Source organism: Phocoena phocoena, chromosome 1, assembly GCF_963924675.1.
Source record: "Phocoena phocoena chromosome 1, mPhoPho1.1, whole genome shotgun sequence".
NCBI classification, from domain to species: Eukaryota; Metazoa; Chordata; class Mammalia; order Artiodactyla; family Phocoenidae; genus Phocoena; species Phocoena phocoena.
The window spans coordinates 89909422-89926254 of NC_089219.1; positions in this window are offsets into that span (position 1 = coordinate 89909422).

Here is a 16833-nt window from a genome sequence, read left to right on the forward strand (position 1 = left end):
CTGCTGCATCTGATGTAAGACTAAATGCTCAGTTTCAGGACTGCAGTTTGGCAGTGTGTTTTAAATTTGTCTACTCCCTTATGAACAGAGTAAGGTCAACAGTTTAATCAGTTCAGTATTTATCAAGCACCAAGTGCTGCCAGACATGGTGCCAGGGCCCGGGAATATGAGGATGAGTCATACACATTCCTGCCCTTGCGGAGTTCTCAGTCTGTTGGGAGGAACAATCAGGTAAACCAATAATAACAAAATAATGTGATAACAATAGAGCTGCCTACGGAGTTCAGAGAGGGCCCTGAGAAGCGGGTGTCTAACTCTGCCTGGGAATTTGTATTCTACAGCATCCCTTAGAATACAAACCTCAGAAGGTCTGATGTGTTCGGGAGGAGAAGCATGTATGCTTGTAGGCTGTGCAGTGTTTTTTCAGCTGCTCTGTCCCCAGAGGGAAAAGAGCATTACGTCTTCACTGAATTTTAAAGTTTTTTTTATAATTACTAAATTATTATCTTTAGAAAGTAGAAAATAGTTTAATTTTACCAATGCAATTCTCTTTGAAACCAACTTTGAAATGTCAAATGTCAGATTGATTCATTCTCCTAATAAACTATTTAGCCAGGAAGTCCTTTCACCAGGAAATGCTTTGTTTACATCTCTGAAGGTGGTCCTAAAAGAGTAGAGGGTATGTATTAGGAATACTTTGTACTTAGCAGCATGTACAGTGATGTCAACTTACTCACAATGTAAAACATTCATTTATGCCTATAAAGTTGTTTTAACTTTAATGAAAAATACCAGCAATACTAGTGTATTAGTTTTCTAGGGCTGCCATACAAAGTACCACAAACTGTGTGGCTTAAAACAAGGTATCAGCAGAGCCATGCTTCTCAGGCATGCTCGGAAGATTCTGGGGGAGAATCCTTCCTTGCCTCTTCCAGTTTCTGGGGGCCCTGGATGTTTCTTGGTTTGTAGTAGCATCACTCTAATCTCTGCCTTGGTCTTTTCATGGCCTTTTCCCCTGTGTCTCTCTGATTCTCTCTTCTTGTTATAAAGACACTAGTCATTGGATGTAGGGCTCACTCTAAACCCACAGCATGATTTCATCTTAAGGTCATTAACTAATTTTATGTCTGCAAAGACTTTATTTCAAAATAAGTTCACATTTTAGATTCTGGGTGGACATGAATTTTGAGGAACAGTATTCAACTTATTACAGTTAGATTTACAGAAACAGCAAAAGATATATTTGCACATCAAGGATAAAAGCTTTATACTTCACATTTGAAAAAAGGTATTTCTTTATATTATTTTTATACCTGGTGGTAGAAAGAAAAAGAAGTGGGGAAAAGGTAGACTTTAAGGGTAGTTAGGTAAGATCTGATAGATGTAAGGAGATTTAACATGTAGAGAAATATGAAATGCTTAGGACCAAAATGTAATGCAGGAAGTGCTGTGATAGCCTAACTTCCCCAAAGTTGTTCATCCAAAAATGGTTATAGATATTTAGATTGGAAGTCAGAAACTTAATTCAAAATAGGTAAATTAGTTTACTGAAGGGCAGAAAGGTAAGAACCATTGAAAAGTCCTAAACCACTGAAACTTTTAAGTATTGACTTGGCAGTTTGAAAGTCTGTCCATTTTTTCTAAGATGTAAGTCTGATAGGCTATCAGCTCAGTCTTATTTATCCCTATATTTAATTAAATGAGTCAAATCAGTAATTATTTATTGAAAAACTGCTTTCAAGGGAAGGTGTTACATTGTACATAAAGAAATATAAAACTCAGCCCTTTCTTTCAGTAGCTTAGTTGTGAAGACAATCTGAATACATATGAAAAGATAACTAACTGTATAAGCAGTAAAAAGACTATGTTAAGGCCTTATAGCAATTTAGAGGAGTGAAAGCTGCTATAGGTATTTTGAATAGAAAGAGGTTAAATGCAGGGCCTGAGAGACTTACACAAGTGTTGAAAAGGCTGGGAGTGCTGGCTTTTAGGAGACCTGGAAGTGCAGGGTCCACAGGGAAGCTGCCACTGATGAGCTCAGCTGTCTGCAACATTGGAGTGGCTGATTCTCAGGAGATCATGTTTATCCTTGTGGAGCGCTTGTTCTGCTGGGGGAAATAATCAGATAAACTCATAATCAAAATACACTGTGATAAGTGATGTGGTAGAGTCAGGTACAGAGCGCAAAAAGGGCATAGAGAAGGGAGTGTCCCCGGCCAAACCTCACATTGCCATCTGGGAGTGCCACCTCACTTACCTGCAGATGATCTAGGGGAGTAATGACCTGTTCATCCTGCCTTCTGGGTCAGCCCCTTATTGGTAGAATCCAGTGAGCTCTGCTGAAAAGAGCCTGGAAGTGTCATTTCCTGAATTTATCCCCTTCCGTGCAGAGGAGGGCTTAGGGGGCAGTGATGTTTCTGAGAATCAACAGACACATCTTCTGCAGTAGCCAAGAAAAGCAACTGAAAGAGGGATATAATGTGGGTCTTAAAGAGAAGTGAGATTTGGATAAGAAGGAAGAAGGAAGGTGTGTATTCCAGGTGGAACCAGGGCTTAGGATATTCCAAAATGTGTTCAGGGTGCAGGGATTATAGCAAATTGACTGAAGTCATGTGGAAAGTCAGTGACAGATAAAGTTATAAAGATAGATTGGGTCAGATTATGAACAGCTCAATGGTGAGTTGAAGGGATGGGAATGGATTTTAGGTTAGTGGGTCCCAACTTGTGGGCCTGAGGCCTCTGGGGCCCTGGAGTTATTATTGTCAGGGGCTCTCTGATCCATATGCATACCATGGATAGCCTGGACACAGAACAAATATGTCTGTCCCATGATATGAGCTACGGTTTGTACTTGACTGTAGGTGATGTGACTTAGCAAAATACAGATTAATTGTATATGTCTAAATTTATTGCAGCATGTATCATCTATTTTTTAAATTAAAGTGTTCTAACAGTAAGACTACTGTCATGTGGTGACCTGTACAAAATTGTTGATATTGTAAAGGGGTTTTCATATTTAAGAAGTTTAGGATCACTACTCTAGGCAGTATGAGTCCTTTGAAGGCTTTGGAGCAGCATAAAGACAAAGTGAAATGATGGTTTAGGGAAATCAATCTGATAGTGCTTTATAGATTTAAAAGTGGAGATTAAAGGCAGCTAAACCAATAAGAAACCTCTTGTGGAAATTAAGCTTCAGAAAACCAGTGAGCTGAGAATAAGCAATTCCTAAAGCAAGATGTGATGTGTGACAATGGGTGCAATTAAAGAATTGTGCACCAGGTGTGAATTTATTGCCTCTCAGCTCCAAATTCACACTGTGATGCCTGTTCTGTGAGAGTGGAGCTGGGCTCTGTTTGCCAGCTGACAAGTTGTTACGATTTGCCATTGAAGGGCGCTGCAGGGACACTGGAGGAAGGACTTCCTTATATTGGGCCCAGTGTGCACCTCTCTCTGGACTCCTGTAGCACACACGGCTTCTCCAAGATCTGGCTTTGGCCGCCTGTGCAAGTTCTCTAGCATCAGATTCCTGTAGCATCAGTGCAGCTTCTCCTGGCACCCCTTCAGGTGGCTTTGCAGCAGAGCCACTGCCGAAGGACAACCTTGTGGATGGCTTTCCTCCAGGACACCAGAGGGCAACATTCTGGCAAGCTCTGCTGGCACAGGACCTCAGCAACTTCTCTACCAACCAATGAGCCACAGCTGCGCCCTCTCCAGTGAGGGAGTGGATTAGCCCTTGTTGGGGGAGACTCTTATGTGGGGCAGTAGCTCAGCCCTAAGGGTAGTGGCTGCTCCTTTATCTGTAATTTTTGTATTCCTTGGTGTTTTCTTCGCTTTTCACTAGCCAATCCCTTGTTGAATTTAATAAACATTTATATTAAACATTCCCCATAAACTCCTGTATAATCTTTGTGATATAGGTCCTGATAGGACCCTGACTGATATAAATAGTATCTAATTCTGTTGGACATTCATAATAAAGCAACATCTTCTACATTTCTCTTTATCTGAGGATATAAAAGGCTATGTGTTTTAGCCAAATAGAGTCATATTATTACCCATATTTTTCTTGCTGCTAGGGAGCAGTAAAAGCAACATCATATAAGCATTTTGAAGGCTGCAAACATAATGAGTTTCTTGAAGAAGTTCTTCATAAGTAGAAAGTAATAAATTAATATTGTTTTTGAAATGTTTTCTGTGGTTGATAACATGGTGATAATAGAAGTTTTATTTATTAATTCTTCTTGTGATTCATTCATGTCTTCTCTGTTATAAAATGGAACTTTTTACATTATTACTGAAATCCATCTGGGATTATGACATTTGGGATTTCATCATTAAAACATATGTTTATAGCCCCTTACTTGAGGAGTTTTATCAGCAAAGTCTCAGGTACTATGTTTTCATATTATTTAGACCTCAAGGTCTTGGAAGGCCAAGAGGCTTTTGTGTTTAACTCATTTTGTTCACAAATGTGAGCTTAAATATATACTTTTGCTTGAAAATCATTGCGTAGCTGAGGTTTGGATAGATTGACAAGTATTACATATGAGTATGTATTAAAATATCAGTAAATTAAAGTAAGTGTGTGTGTGTGTTGGGTGGGAGTCTGAGAATGTGTTTTTTTTTTTCTTGTTTACTTTAGTGACTGAAAATAGCCCAGATTACAAATTAGTAAATTTAGCAACATTATGCTTTTATTAAGAAATAAAAAGATATCAATGTTCTTCTGAGGGTGAAAACATTTATATAGTATCAAATTTATAGTTAAGTGGTGTTTATTCTTTTCTAAGACACCTTTCTGTACTAGCCCCGATGGAATTGAAATGTCTTTTCCCCTTGCCTCTTAAAGGGCTATAAACCAGGTTCAGAACTCTAGAAAGACTAAAGAATGCTTAAGTGGGATTTTCAAGGTTGACAGCGTAGAACTCAAGAACACAACCTTGCTTTGTTAGATCTGTTACAGAGAATGTTAGTGACGTTACCCATCATGTTTGCTAGATGGCGCTAGAGTTCATATCTCATATCTAGACTTCACACACCTTCCTCTGTATTTGGAGTCATTATTGTCGGATTTAAAATCGTATTACCTTAAAAATGTTACTTATTAAGTATGTATGGAGTGTTACTTTGTCTGACATCGTTTAAGATCTCATTTTCCTCTAGCCCGTACATGAAAAGATCTGACAACACAATATAAAAATGTTTTCTTTGAATATTCATGTTTAGAGAGTAGAAGACTAAACATGTCCAGAAAGAGCTTTTCCAGAAAGAAAATTCTTAGTGAAAACTGAGCTTTCACTATGTGTCTATACTTGAAAATCGAGTAGGCGAATTAAATAATTACATGCTTATTTTAAGCATTAAAAATATCTTTGCCTCAATTATTTTAATGTTTTAGTTGAAGGACCTCTGTGACCTGTATATGCACATAAACATAGTCTGTTGACTAAGAGAGGTATTTGAAATGAAGAAAAAAAAATTACCTATAAGATATAGTTTTTAATTAACAGTCATAAATAAGAAAATGTCACATTTTCTAAGAAGTAATAGCTTGCATTTATTTTCTGCATTTGTTTCAGTTAAAAATCATATTACAAACAATGCATATATGCATGTATAAAAAATGTCCTACTGACCGTATGTTCTGCCTTCCCTCACCTAGTTTGACATTGTAGAGATTTCTGCCGTTAGAAGTTTGATGTCTATTCCTCAACAAATTTTCCTAAACATGAAACATAAATATGTTTTCATCTTTGTAGATTATCTCTGTATATCTTTATATGTTATCTTCTGATCTGTCTATAATACAATTATAATCCTTGTATACACAAAGATCTGATTACATGAAAAAAAAAACAATCTAGAGTCCAAGAAAATAATTCAAAGTAATGTGAATCATATTCCAGGCTTGCATAAAAATATCCAAAGAGAAGAACATTCCCATGCATCACAGAATTTCTTTCAAAAACTTCTTTCCCCAAGTTCTTATTGTCAATATTGTTCACACCCATAGCAATGCTTTAAAGAGTCACTCCTTTCTCACTCCAAGCTTTCTAAATTCTCCACCCAATTCAGTCAAGACCAACCCTCTCTCTGGTGTAGTTTTCTATTACTCAATCAGTTTTTCTCTTCCTTCAATACCTAGATTCTGCAAAACAAAGTAGGGTCTTGAAGCTGACTGAGCAAATAAGTCAGCTTCATCATCTCTCTTCTTCTTCTTCTTTTTTTTTTTTTTTTTTTATAAAGAAGATGTTGGGGGTAGGAGTTTATTAATTTATTTATTTTTGCTGTGTTGGGTCTTCGTTTCTGTGCGAGGACTTTCTCTAGTTGTGGCAAGCGGGGGCCACTATTCATCGCGGTGCACGGGCCTCTCACTATCGCGGCCTCTCTTGTTGCGGAGCACAGGCTCCAGACGCGCAGGCTCAGTAGCTGTGGCTCACGGGCCTCGTTGCTCCGTGGCATGTGGGATCCTCCCAGACCAGGGCTCGAACCCGTGTCCCCTGCATTAGCAGGCAGATTCTCAACCACTGTGCCACCAGGGAAGCCCCATCTCTCTTCTTTGTGATGGTGATGGAGAGGGAAGAAGATGGTAAACATTATAGCCTCTTATCTTTTTATCCCTGTCAGTGCGAGTGCGCGCACACACACACACACACACACACACTCACATATGCAGATTCTCTTTCCCTTTTTTAGTTACATAAATGGAAAATCATACTATATATATTGTTCTGTGTCTTGGTCTATCTGCTCAACAATTTATCATGGACATTTTTTCTTTTTAAATTTATTTATTTATTTATTTTTGGCTGCGTTGGGTCTTCGTTGCTGCGTGCGGGCTTTCTCTAGTTGCGGTGAGTGGGGCTACCCTTCGTTGTGGTGCATGGGCTTCTCATTGCGGTGGCTTCTCTTGTTGCAGAGCACAAGCCCTAGACACGCAGGCTTCAGTAGTTGTGGTGCACAGGCTTAGTTGCTCCGTGGCATGTGGGATCTTCCCGGACCATGGCTCGAACCCGTGTGCCCTGCATTGGCAGGCAGATTCCTAACCACTGCACCACCCGGGAAGTCCCATGGACATTTTTTCATATCCATACACGTACATCTACTTCTTCAAAAAAACCCCATGCACTTCATATTATTCCATGCATTGATGAGTATGGATGTACTTTATATACAACTGTTTCCCAACTGATATTTGGGTAATTTCTAATTTATGTTATTTTTTAAAATTAATTAATTTATTTCTGGCTGCATTGGGTCTTCGTTGCTGTGCGTGGGCTTTTTCTAGTTGTGGTGAGGGGGGCTACTCTTCGTTGTGGTACACAGGCTTTCATTGTGGTGGTTTCTCTTGTTGAGGAGCACGGGCTCTTGCTGCATGGGCTTCAGTAGTTGTGGCATGTGGGCTTCAGTAGTTGTGATTCACGGGCTCTAGAGCTCAGGCTCAGTAGTTGTGGCACACGGGCTTAGTTGCTCCGCGGCATGTGGGATCTTCCCGGACCAGGGCTTGGACTCAAGTCCCCTGCGTTGGCAGGCAGATTCTTAACCACTGCGCCACCAGGGAATTCCCTGGTATTATTCTAAGAATACTCTGGTAGATATACTAGTGTATTTCTGAAGACACTTAGAATTGGAATAACTGGTGTGTAAATTTAAAGTTTAATTGACAGTACCATATTACTTTCCTAAAAAGTCCTACTGGTTTTTGAGCCCATTAGTAATGCATGAGCCTGCCCATTTTCCTATTATCTTGCAAATATTGCTAGTATCAATCTTTAACTTTTTTCCAATCTGAATACTAAAATTATCTTATTAAATATCTTCAAATTTTTATCAAATTAATGACTGTATATTGTTTATAAAGTAGAAGTAGAAGTATAAATTTATATTTAAAAAACAGCAGTTTTTTTAGTGTTCTTGTTCTGCAATTCCTGTTAGTCACATGTTGAACCTCCTGGATTGATTCTTGTATGGGCCAGGTTTTGCTGTTATAAATTTCTGTTGTGAAGTTTTAGTGCTTAACCCAACAACTGTTTGTCTCATACTCATGTTCAAAGTGAATTGGGTGAGATTCCTTCTGCTCCACATGGTCACACAGGTACCCAGCTGATGGAGGCACCACCATTTGCTGCAAAGCTTTTTATCAAATAGATAAGAGAGTGGAGAATTTTCTCTATTTCAGCCTGGAGGTAACACATATCTTCTGCTCACACTTCATTGGACATGACTAGTCACATGACCCTGCCTAGTCCCAACTGTGCTGGGAAATATAGTGGAATATTTGATGAATGTAGCTACTTTTGCCACAAACCTATAGGGCTCTCATTTTTCTCTCCAGTTTTTCAATTCTGATATTTTGTTCCATGTATTATAATATAGTCATAACTTAATCTTTCAGTCTAAAATTAAATTTTTCTGTCACATTTTTAGTTTCTAAGAGTTCTTTTCTTTCATTTTTTTAAATGTATTTTTCCTTCTGGTTTCATGAATTCAATATATATTCTTATTTCTCAGCAGATATTAATTTAAATTTTAACTTTTCTTTTTGCCACCAACCAATGCATTGCCATTGTTTCTTCAAATTTCCCCTTTCTGTTTGTTTTTCTTGGTCTTTGTCCTTCCTATTGGAGGCTTTCCTAAAGTATCTGGTGATCCTTGACTCTTTTTTTGTATTTATGACACTAAAAAGATGATTGAAATCTTTTTGTGCAGCTGGGTGGGAGGGGTGGGGGAGAGACTTGTCAAATGATGTGCAGAGTGGTCAGATGTGGTATGTGTGTGGGAATCCCTGAATATTAAATATCCATATTTGTGTGTTTTTTCTCTTGGGCTGCTCAGTTCCTCCAGAAGAGACTCCTCTACTCTCTGAGTATTTGGGGGTGATTAAGCCTGCTGCCAGTTTCTGATAATCAACTGAGGGAAGGGAGTGTGGGAGCTTACCATCTAGTACATACAGATTCACCTAGCTGCCCTGTTCTCAGTCTGGGGTTGTGGCATGATGGCTAGCTTGCCACCAGCATTCATGCTTCCACATCCATTACGTATGGAGTTATTGGAAGCAGCTTCCCAGCCAGAGCCTGTATAGTCCATCCCCTAATATATCTAGGTGTCTCTAGGTGCCTAGTCCATACATCTTTTCTTGGGAAATGCTTTATACTCTTTCTTTTTTCAGCCAGTTGTGATAGAGATAAACTTCAGGCAAAACTTTGAGTTTACATTTTAAAGACAGTAGATTTTCAGTTTGGATGCCTAGCTGACTCTGTAGATGTATTTTTTAGTTTCCTATTACTGCGAAAACTAATTACCACAAACTTAGTGGCTTAAGACAACACAGATTTATTATCTTACTGTTCTGAAGGTCAGAAATCTAACATGGGTCAGCAGCCTGTGCTCCTTTTGGAGGCTCTAGGGAAGAATCTGTTCCTTGCCTTTTCCAGCTTCCAGAGGAGACTTGAATTGGTTGGCTCATAGCTCCTTGCTCTCATCATTCTGACCTCTGTTTCTGTAGTCACATCTCCTTCTCTCACTCTGACCCTCCTGCCTCCCTCTTATAAAGACCCTTGTGATTACATTGGGCCCACCTGGATATTCATGATAATCTCCATTTCAGGATCCTTAACTTAATATCATTTGCAAAGTCCCTTTTACCATGTAAGGTAACATATTTGTAGGTTTTGGGGATCAGCATGTGGACATGTTTGGAAGGCCTTATTCTGCCTACCACAGAACAAGACTGTCCCCTCCACCTGTTTATGTACTAATGAAACAGGAGGGAAGGGGGCAGGACACAACCTTTAAAAGAATTTTATAGCCATAGTACATGACAAAGACTGGTTAGAACCAAGTAGGCCCAAGATGGTGGAAGATTCAACTTCCAGTGGACCTTGTGCCTCATATGCTCATTGTAATACATTAGCATGCTAAATGACACACCTACCACTGCCATGACAGTTCTGAGGCCAACCATAAAAGGTCAAAAAGTGGGTGGTGGCCCAATTCCTGGAAATCCCTGCCCCTTGCCCAAAAGAATTAGAATAATCCTCCCACTCATTAGCCTATGAAATTACCCAGCCCATAAAAATTAACCTCACCATATTTCAAGGCCTCTTGCCTCTTGCCTCTTTCTTTCCCAGGTGGCCTGCACTCTGTCTGTGGAGTGTGTTTTTCTTGAAATAAATCTGATTCTTACCTATCACTTTGTCTCCGAATTCTTTTCCGACAAAGAAAGAACCTTAAGTTCACCAGCAACACTAACTGCTGTTATATGAGCAAGAAAACCCCCAAACATCTATCATGTAAAAGCAATGAAATTTGCTATAGCTTTTAGTATTATGTTAACTAATACAGAATTGAAATGGAGCTCTGCCATAACAAAAACTTAAAATAGTGACACTGAGTTAGAGCTTAAATAGTGAGTGGTGAGAAAACATACATGAGAGGCTGTTAAAAATGGGAATAAGGTTTTATAAAACTCTTGTTTGTGATAACATGGAAGGCAGACAGACCAAGTTCTTACTGAATCCCCATAACTTTAGTGAAAATGTCTGGGAAGAGCACGAGTATTAGTATGCATTGATTGCTTACTGATGCACTTAGCATGGTGTTTTAAAAGAAGTAAATGAGTTCTGTGCAAGTAGAATTAAAGAGAGTAGAGAAAGTTCAGAAATTTGTCACCTTACAGAGATGGAAGAGCCAACTACTTCTAGACACCAAACTTTAGGAAATAAAGTCACAAAAAGCTTTGAATGGCAAAAACCCATTGAGTTTACAGTTAAACAAATGACTCATCTGGGCAGCAGATACTACATTAAGGATATTACCTCCCTTTCAAGCTATTGTTTCAGAAGACCTCAATGCAAATTCCATTAAGTTGGAAGAGAAAGAGGAATAGTCTTGAGAAACAACAAGTTATGGAAGGCTTGGATTCATGACTAGGAATTGATTGGAAGCAAATAGAACAGAAGCCTATTAAGATTTTTGGAGAATTGTATAACTTAAGAAACTATGAACTTGGCCCACAGAAAGCATGTGATGGTAAAAATAACCATTAAAACCACAAGATTTTACTTTAGTCTGAGGCACTGTTTGATGCTCACAGTGCATAATCCCTAGAAGCTCTGTTTGTATGCACTTTCCTTTGCATGCACGGTACCAGTTCCAGTTAGTTTCTTGAGTAAGAAAATTCAACCCACTAAGCAACTTTTCATATGGCAAAAAATCACAACAGGCCAAACAGCCAGAAGTCTAAAACCCTAAATTCCATCATAGCTAAAATGGTAGATTTCTCTCCCCAAAGAAATTACACCTGGGGACCTTCCATAGGAGCTAGACTTTGCTATAGAGCTTTCATAGAATTAGAACTTGGAAAAGAGCTGGAGGTCAGATGGTAAGTATTCAGAGGCTGTCTCACCTTTTCAGACCTTATAAGAAAGGTATGCCAGTTAGGACAGCCCTAAGCATTTTTTGCTTTAGATTTAACTGATGGTCTCTGTATGACAAATTTTATCTCCTGGCACAGGGCCATTCTTAATGAGTGGTACTAAAACATTGCATAATATATGACAACCACATGAGGCATTGTGGCCGAAAATAGATCAGTGGTTGTTTCTTAATGACTGGGATTGGATTTGTGTCACAAAAGATTATTGACTATCCCCACAAACTTTGTAGAGATGTCTTATCTTGGTAGTCTGATGACTGCCTTCAGATATTACCCAAGGTCCATTTTAGCCCATCAATTTCTCTTCTTAGAAAAAAAAGGGTTATTTAGACAATTAAACTCAAAAATTAGAAAAATTGGGTCCCAGTTTGCATTCAAACATTGAAAGAGAATTTTGGACATCTTTCCTCTGCCCTCAAACTTCTTCAGTTTATACTTTACAAAAGCCCACACAAATGTAGATAATCCTACATGCAGTGGTTCAGTGTATGGCATGAGAGCTAGAGAATGCCATTGAGGTTGTGGAACTTACAGGAGAGGTTTCTGAAATTAGACAGGTGATATTACTAAATTTTAGGTTATTGGCATCTGGAGGTAGAATGTATACCGTCTTAGGAGAAGAATATTGTATTTACATCCCTGTAGACCTCTCCAGGATATTTTATATTACAAAAAATACCCAGGGAACAAAGACATGATGAAATTAGGTAATTTGGCTTATATTCCCATATTTGGTTTTACAGGCTCTTTGGTTTGGGATGGGATGTTTTCTCTTGGTTCCTGTATTATGCATGGACTACAAATTATGATTACTGTTCTTCAGTTAGTATATGTTTTTCAGTGCTCAGTTGTATGGTTTTCAGGGTCTTGAATGCTGTGGAGAGGTCACTGTTCTGTGAAATGAAGCAATTAATGAATTTTCCACAAAAAATAAGAAAACCTGATACTTTTTAGTGTTGGAATGACTACCATCAGAAGCTCTACACACAACCAGAACACATCATCCAGCTGTGCAGAGCTGGATTAATCATATGTCCATATGATAATGTTCTACCCTTCATTTTAGGAGGAAGAATGGCCTAAAAGGGGATTATATTAGTTCTCTATTGCTGTGTAACTATATTTTCACAAACTTAGAGGTTTAAAACAACACGTATTTATTATCTCACAGTGTTTTGGGGTAAGGAATCTAGGAATGGCAGAGTTGAGTCCTCTGCTTTAGGGTCTTACAACACTGTAGTCAAAGTTTCGCCTGGTACTGCTGTCTCATCTGAGGCGTCACTGTGGTAGGATCTGATTCTAAGGACACATGATTATTGGCAGCATTCAGTTCCTTGTAGGTAGTTGGAATGAAGACCTCAGTTCCTTACTTTCTGTCAGCTGGAGGCCACTCTCAGATCATTGTCCAGTGGGCCTTCTCAACATGGCTGCCTTCGTCGAAGAAAATCTCGAAAGAGGAATGTTATAATCTTATATAATGCAATCACATACATCCCATCACCTTTGCAGTATTCATTTGGTTAGGAGCAAGTCACCTCTTGACTGGTCCACAGGGTGCCCAGATATTTGGTTAAACATTATTTCTGGGTTTGTCTATGTGGTTTCTCTGAATCAAAGTAATAGTTGAATCTGTATACTGAGTAAATCAGATTGCTCTCCCACATAAGTGTGGGCCTCATCCAATCTACTGAAGGCCTCAATAGAAAAATACCTGGCTCTTCTGGATCTGGACTTCTCAGGTTTTATAATCATGTGAGCCAATTCCTTATAAGAAATCATACATATATATATACTTGAGTTGTAGGAACTGGAGAAGATGCCAAAAGCTAAAATACGTAATGGTCTCAGCTAATCTTTCCTTTGCATCTTTCCCAGGAAATGACTCAATTTTGGGTGCCAAATTTGGTTCATCCATGGCCAAGAAAATTACAAACACACACCAAAAAATCTCAAGACAACAATAGTACTTGTGGTCATTTTAAAGGTATATTTACAAATTTTTTGGTACTCTTCACTTAAAGAAGAAAAGCCTAATTTCCTGCTGCTTGAATGTGGACTAGACTTAGTGACTTGCTTCTAACAAATAGAATGCAGCAAAAGTATATCACTTTTGAAATTAGTTATTAAAAGACTGCAGCTTCCATCCTGGGTCCCTCTCTTCTCTCTCATCACTCACTCTGGGAGAAGCCAGGTGCCATGTTGTTTGAGCAACCCTGGAAGAAGAGGCCCACATAGTGAAGAACTGAAGTCTCCTGACAACATCCATGTGAATGAGCTTGGAAGTGGATTCTTCAGGCCCTTCAGATGATTAAACCCCAGCCGACATCTTGACTGCAACCTTGAGAGACACCCTGAGTCAGAAGCTACTAGCTATGCCACTCTTTGATCCCTGACTGTCAGAAATTGTGTGAGACAATAAATGTTGTTTTAAGTTACTAAATTTGAGGGTAATTTATTATGTGGTAATAGATAACTAACAAGCTTGTGTAAATCTTCAGCTGCTCCTAGATTAGGTAAAATATTTCAGGTTTAATGAGTTTCCCATCACATTTAAAATATTTTTTTCCCACAAATATTACAAAGTTTAGGGTTTCCCTGGTGGCGCAGTGGTTAAGAATCCACCTGCCAATGCAGGGGACACGGTTCGAGCCCTGGTCTGGGAAGACCCCACATGCCACGGAGCAGCTAAGCCTGTGCGCCACAACTACTGAGCCTGCGCTCTAGAACCTGTGAGCCACAACTAATGAGCCCATGTGCCACAACTACTGAAACCCACGTGCCTAGAGCCCATGCTCCGCAACAAGAGAAGCTACCACAATGAGAAGCCCACGCACCACAATGAAGAGTAGCCCCCCGCTCACCACAACTAGAGAAAGCCCGCGCGCAGCAACGAAGACCCAACACAGCCAAAAATAAAAGAAAAAAGAAGTTGAAAAATGAAGTCTTATTGTAGATTCCCACCTACCTTCAATTTCTTTTAATGAGCTGCCTTATACTAAAGCCAAGTTTGAATAATGAGCTGCCTTATACTAAAGCCAAGTTTGAATAGACTTAGGACTCTACATAATAAGCAGTTAAACAGTGTCTAACTTACTGAAAGCCTATTAGGTGTTCAATTCCTTATTAAGCTTTCCACATAATATCTCATTTATTCCTCTCAATAATATAATGGTATTATTATTATTATTTGCTCCATTCTTACATTTGAGAAGACCGAGGCTGAGAGAAGGGAAATAGAATTCCCCCTTTGTGGGTGTTGTTGAAACCTGTGACTTGCTTCTAACCAACGGAATATGGAAAAAGTGATGGAGTAGGTACTTTTCATGATTATATTTCATTATATATCAGTCCCTCTTAGCAGAGTCTGCTGGCCTTGAAGAACAACTGCCATGTTGTGAATTGCCTATGAAGAGAGTCACATAGCAGGAAACTGTGAGTGGCCTCTAGAACTAGAAGGGGACCTCCAGTCAATAGCCAGTAAGAAATGGGTCTTTAGTTCTACAAGTATAAGAAAATGAATTCTGCCAACAACCTGAAAGAGCTTGGAAGTAGATTCTTCCTCAGTCAAGCCTCTGGATGTGAATGCAGCCCAGCTGATAACCTTGATTGCAAACTCGTGGGACCCTGCTTAAAAGATCCAGCTAAGCCATGCTGTTCTCAGTATATATAGGATAAAATAATTTCAATTTGAGTGGGTCCATGGAGATAATGTATTTCACAGGTTTTCAGTAGTATTCCTCAGAACACTCAAGGTTTCACAGAAGAGGTGCTAGAAGATGTGGTGGTAACCATAAAGGTGAAGTGGGAGCCGAAAGAGAAGTTTGTAGAGAAGGAACACCACAGTCCATCCAGCTTCAACTTGAGCTGCTATGATTTTGGTTCTTCTGAATATTGGTTCTGGGTAGGCTTTCACATGAAATAAAGTGTTTTATTACTAAAAAAATTGAAAACCACTTATGTATAGCAACTATTCCATCTTACAAATTAAGAAATTGAAGCTTACAAAGGTTAAGTGACTAAGAAAAAATTACACAGTTATTATATCATTTGGTAGAAACAAAATTTGGATATGAATTCAGGTTTTTGAACCTCAGGCTTTTTCAGTGTTCCATCCTTGATGTCTTCAGAGCATAGGATAAAGAGCTACTTCAGCCCAATATAAACATGACTTTAATATTATCTTAATATGTTTCTCCATGAATATGCATGCACATTTTAAAATTATTATTTCTAGACAACATTTTTCCATGAAGAATTTGAGGTGGCTTGCCACAACAAATTAGGAATTTGGGGAAGGGAAAGTGAGGTGGAACTAGAGTTGCAAAATACCTGTGCTAAAGTCTGGATGGTTGTAGGGGTGGGCTATAAATGGGTGGTGAGCCTGGTAGAGGTCAGTGCAGAGGAAACAACACAGAATTTCTGGCACCTTGAAAATGTATGAAATCAAACCTGGGGGGAAAAACACTAAAAGAAATCTGAGCCAACAAAAGTAACTGCTCTAGACTGCCTGTCAGCTCTTACTGTTCTTGATGTGCATAAGGCTTACTTATTTCCCTTTGCTCTAATGTACTCAAACTCCAAGTGCCTGGACATAATGTGGAGAGTTAAAATAGAGGAGTGCCTCAGTTCCCACAGTGCCTTGCATCTGTCAGTTTAAGAGGAGACCACAGCATTGCTTTAATGTTGTGTGTGTGTGTGTGTGCATGCCTGCACACACTTTTATTAAACATATGCTCCCAGCCACATTCCACTTGGCAAGATCACAAGTACATAATAGCTACAAGCTGTAAAGAAGGAATAAAAGAGAGCTTAACCAGTTTCTTTTAAAAATAAATAAGACCTCCTAAGCCACTTTAAGTGTTCATTTATACATTCTTTGAGTGTGCACACTAGCTTTTCTTCTGTCTCTGAGTCTCTATTTTCTCACCCCTACACAAAGATGAGTATTGCAGTTGTACGTGATGCAAACATTGGAAATCTGTGTTTACATTTGTGTTTCCAACTGAATATGCTAATAGTGTTTAATCAGCAGCGATGTTGCTTTATATCAATGTTTTGTGCCGCGTACAGCCTCAGTGATAATGTTGTGATAACCACATTTTTCCCCACATCAAAACTTGGAGACTATCCCAGTTTTTTGAACAGCCATTTGATTCCAAAATATGATGAAATCCTTTATTTTCTTCAGGATTGTTTCTGTGTTTTCAGGGAACACTAAATATCCTCTTTGCTTCACTTAGGGGTTGGGGGGACTTGGAACAGATTTACTCTTTTAGCAGTCTCGAGGTTTTGGTGATCCAGATGAGCTCACCAGCTGGCCAGGAGAACCTGCAGGGGGAAGCTCCAAGGTTGGTGAGGCTGTCAGAAGAAACGGCAGCAGGCTGCTTGGAGTGTGA